The sequence below is a fragment of the Myotis brandtii genome, unplaced genomic scaffold (genome assembly GCF_000412655.1).
Source record: "Myotis brandtii unplaced genomic scaffold, ASM41265v1 scaffold337, whole genome shotgun sequence".
NCBI lineage: Eukaryota > Metazoa > Chordata > Mammalia > Chiroptera > Vespertilionidae > Myotis > Myotis brandtii.
The window spans coordinates 546,620-551,749 of NW_005362996.1; positions in this window are offsets into that span (position 1 = coordinate 546,620).

Consider the following 5,130-nt stretch of genomic DNA (forward strand, 5'->3'; position numbering starts at 1 on the left):
GGGGAATCAGGACACATATGTAATACCTTAATCAATAAAGAAAATAAAAAATTTAAAAATTAAAAAAAGATACCTGGGAATAAATTTAACCAAGAAGGTAAAGGACCTGTACTCAGAAAATTACAGGATGCTGAAAAAAGAGATAGAGGAAGACATAAATAAATGAAAGAATATACTGTGTTCAAAATATACTGTGTTCAGATTGACAGAATCAACGTCATTAAAATGTCCATACTACACAAAGCAATCTGTAGATTCAATGCAATCCCCATTAAAATACCAATGGCATACTTCAAAGACATTGAACAAAATCTCCAAAAATTCATCTTGAATAAAAAAAGACCCCGAATAGCTGCAGCAATCTTGAGAAAGAAGAACAAAGTTGGAGGGATCACAATAGCAGATATCAAGCTATACTACAAAGCCACTGTTCTCAAAACTGCCTGGTACTGGCATAAGAACAGACATATAGACCAGTGGAACAGAATAGAGAACCCAGAGATTGACCCAAGCCATTATGCTCAATTAATATTTGACAAAGGAGGCAAGAGCATACAATGGAGTCAGGACAGTCTCTTCACTAAATGGTGTTGGGAAAATTGGTCAGGTACATGCAAAAAAATGAAACTAGACCACCAACTTACATCATACACAAAAATAAACTCAAAATGGGTAAAGGACTTAAATGTAAGATGCGAAACCATAAAAATCCTAGAAGAAGCCATGGGCAGCAAAATAGCAGACATTTGTCATACCAATATCTTTAACGATACAACTCCTACGACAATGAAAACTACAGAGAAAATAAACAAATGGGACTACATCAAAATAAAAAGCTTCTTCACAGGGAAAGAAACCATCAACAAAACAACAAGAAAGCCCACTGCATGTGAGAACATATTTGCTAATGTTATCTCTGATAAGGGTTTAATCTCCAAAATTTATAGGGAACTCATACAACTTAACAGAAGGAAGATAACAATCCAATCAAAAAATGGGCAAAGGACCTATTAGACACTTTTTTGAAAGAAGACATCTTTTTGGTGTGTGTTTTTTAATATATTTTTAGTGACTTCAGAGAGGAAGAAAGAGGGAGAAAGAAATAGGAACATCAATGAGAGAGAATCATTGACTGGCTGCCTCCTACACATGGGCTACGGGGGACGGAGCCCACAACCCAGGCATGTGCCCTGATTGGGAATCGAACTGTGACCTCCTGGTTCATAGGTCAATGCTCAACCTCTGAGACACACTGGTGGGGCTCTTACTGTTTGTTTAATGTGGCTACTAGAAAAAGTAGTTACATAAGAGGTCACATTTATTTCTATTAGACCACACTGCTCTGAACGCTAGATGAAAATGATAAAACCCCTGTGAATATTAATACTTGAATATCCCACAAGTACTTTCTAAAACTAGACTCTATCTTTCCAACTTTCAGTCGCCACCCTGTCCTTCTGTTCCCACCCTGTTTCCTGTTTTACTCAGTCAGTTAAAGGCAACACAATTCACTCAGTGACCAGCCAGGGAAATTGAAAAGCACATTCTTCTTTATCAGTCACATTCCTATATTCATTGTATATTATAATTTTACCTTTTAAATATAATATACATCTGTCAACCTCTTTTCCAGCTCATTATGAATAGCCTAGTTCAAAATGCCATCATCTCTCGCCTATATAAATGTATCAGTGCCCATTCTATCTCCATGATTTTACATGATACCTACCCCGACTAGGCTGTAAGATACTTATTTAAAAAAACAAATAGTTGGATGAACAAATGGATTATGTGATTAAAGATGATAAGGAGCAGCATATTTAAAAGTCAGTAACAAAATGTGTTTGCATAGTTGATGGTGAAGGCAACTGAGATCTTTGTTAGGCACAGTAGGTCCAAGTTTGTTTTTGAGGTCTGGCTACCTCTCCTTTCATCTTTTCACTTTTTTAATACAGGAAAATATTTTCAGTTATCATTCTTCCAGGACTGGCTCTTCATCTGCAATCCAGTGATATCCCTAAAGTCAAAAACCTATTCGTTGAATCCATTGTCATTTCCACAGAGGACTACTGAATTCTGAAACTGCTTCAACACTTAAGGTAGGCATATGAAACAGAAGACTTGCAGGCTCACTGACTTGCAGGAAAATATCTACTTTGAGCCTGTCCAGTATTGCTTAAATTGTTGTTTCCCTGACCAACTGTTCATGCAAAAGACGTGAGGAATGCCATAAAAGGTGCTGTGGGGAAATGGAAGGAGGGAGTAAAAGAGAGAAGGGATTTAAAAGCCGATTAGCTGCTTTATAGTAAAACCCAGAGAAAGTGAGCACTTACAGGAATGTGGGTTTTATCCCTCCAAGAATTCTAGTTAGCCCACCAGGAATTAACCTTGACCCTTTTACTGAAATTAGGCCCCTGGGCGCAATGACCCTTCCAGAGAACATTCAGAGACTTTTAGTTTGTTTAGACATCTGGTGGGGGTGGAACTTCCTGTTTGTTCAGAGAGCAACAAAAAGCCTGGTTGCTCTGAGGAAGGCTTGGGACCTGACCAACTACAGGGAGTCGGGCACAATACAGTCTGGTCTCCTCAGGTCCCTTCTCCCAGCAGCATGGAGAAGAACAAACTCCATCCAAGTCTTATTGTCCTTTTCCTGGTCTTCCTGCCTGCAGATGCCTCCGTTTCTGGACAACCGTGAGTTTCCCATAGAGCATAAACTTAGAGTCCTTTTCTTCCTTTCTTTTTTTTTTTTTCTGCTTTGTATTGAAATACTCTGTGGAGCAACCATATATATATGTATGTATATGTGTGTATACGTATATATGTTTTAAACTCTTGCTTGGTTCATTAAAATGCACTTTTAAGAGTTAAAAAAAGAATTCTTTCCTTTATTTTAGATTCTTCTTTATATCATTCATTTGTCTTCCTTATGAAACTCTCACCTTATCTCTAAGGTCTCTTTCAATGATGATGTTTTATAAATTTGGTTTATTCATTCTTTAGTTTTTCTTAACTATTTTTTTTTCCAAATTCTTTGGAACTCTGAATTTCTAAATTATTCATGAATATACTAGGACTTTCTAAGGGGCATTAAAAATGGATAGTTTTAATGGAATCAGCTTTCAGATTCTCATGTTCATATTGATCTGCTGGAGACCGTGCTATTTATCCTTCCTCACTTCCCCTTTCTTAATTACCCATCTTCCACTTTATGAGAGAAAAAGAAATCTCTCCCTCAGTCAAATGTAATTACTGTAGAGCATTGTACTGGAGTATAAAAATCTTCAGGGTGCCAAAGGAGGGAACAATTTGAAATACTGATGTTGATTTTTGAGAAAGCAAAGGATTCTAAGGAAAGGGGAAAAAACCTTTAATAGATCATGTGGTGACAATTTTTTTGTTTCAACAAAACTGAAAGAAGACCTAAAAGAAATAAGCAGCTGACAAATGATTAGAAGCAATTCTTTCTTTTTTTAACAAATTGGTTTTGCTTTATTCTTTTTTTAAATATATTTGTGTTAATTTCAGAGAGGAAGAAAGAGGAAGAGAGGGATAGAAACACAATGATGAGAGAGAGTCATCAATCAGCTGCCTCCTGCACGCCCCCACTGCAGATCGAGCCTGCAATCTGGACATATGTCCTGATCAGGAATCTAACTGTGACTTCCTGGTTTATAGGTCAATGCTCAACCACTGAGCCATGCCGGCTGGGTGAAGCAATTCTTGATAATAGGGCACAGGGTGATTTCTAGCATCTAATGTAGAAGATTTACAAGAACTGGTAATAAGGATATAATTGTTTTATCTGTATATGCTTACTTATATATGAATAACTTTTCATGGTACATCTATACAAATCAAAAATAGCAACAGAATTAATGTTAGACCTTTTTTAATTCTTGCAACAAGGAATACCCATCCATAGATACATTTAAAAAACACATCATTCTTTTAAAGATGTGCTTCAAAATTATTTTTATTTTATATCTAATATGTATGCATTATAATTTACAATATATTAATTTATTTTGATATATTTTGTTATATGAGTAAGACCTTTGAAAATAACTGAATCCAGACGAAAATGTTCAATATTTACAACTTTAGGTCACATTACATTTAAAAGAAGAGTTAAATTTATATAGGAAAAGGGGAAATATGTTAAATTTCTGATCATTACAACAAAAACATTTTGATTTCTTTTTTTAAAATATGTTTAAAATTTGTATTGATTTCAGAAAGGAAGAGAGAGGGAGAGAGGGATAGAAACATCAATGATGAAAGAGAGTTATCAATCAGCTGCCTCCTGAATGCCCCTTACTGCGGATCAAGCCTGGAAACCCGGGCATATGCCCTGACCAGGAATTGAACTGTGACCTCCTGGTTCATGGGTCGACACTCAACCACTGAGCCATACCCGCTGAACATTGATTTATTTTTAAAATAAGTTATATTGGGTATATTATTTCTATGATATTTAAAATTCCATGAAAAACTTATACAAGAATATATTTTATCTTAAAATATCATCATAAAGCCCAGCAGCTGTGGCACAGTAGTTGAGCGTAGACCTATGAATCAAGAGGTCATGGTTATATTCCTGGTCAGGGCACATGCCCAGGTTGCAGGCTCAATGTTTTCTTGAAAATATGGATTGCATGCTGTCTAAAATTATTATGAGTTCTGTAAACGAAAATCCTTGGTGAAAAAATGGTGAAAGGGTTAAGCTGTAACAGTCCGGTGATAGTCAGAAGGAAAGGGGGCTGGGGGAGGTGGAAGAGGGCATTTGAAACCTGTATGGTTCTGTTAACCAATATCACCTAATAAACTCAATTTAAAAATGTTTGAAAACTACAGGGTCAAGAAAGTATATATGAGGGTATTGGAAATGTTTCTGTTTTGCTCATGAGTTACCAAGACTCAAAAGTCAATTACTTAGAAGACCATTTTTGAGTGGAGCCATTGTCTAGCCACGAGTTGAAAGGCAAATATTTAAAACGCAAACATCCAGGGTTATGTAACACCCTAAGATTTCATTAGTTGCTTACCACAACTGAAACTTTAAATTAATGACTCACCTGTTTTAAGTCTCAGATTCCACATCTGTAAAGTGGAAAGCAAGTACTTGCCATA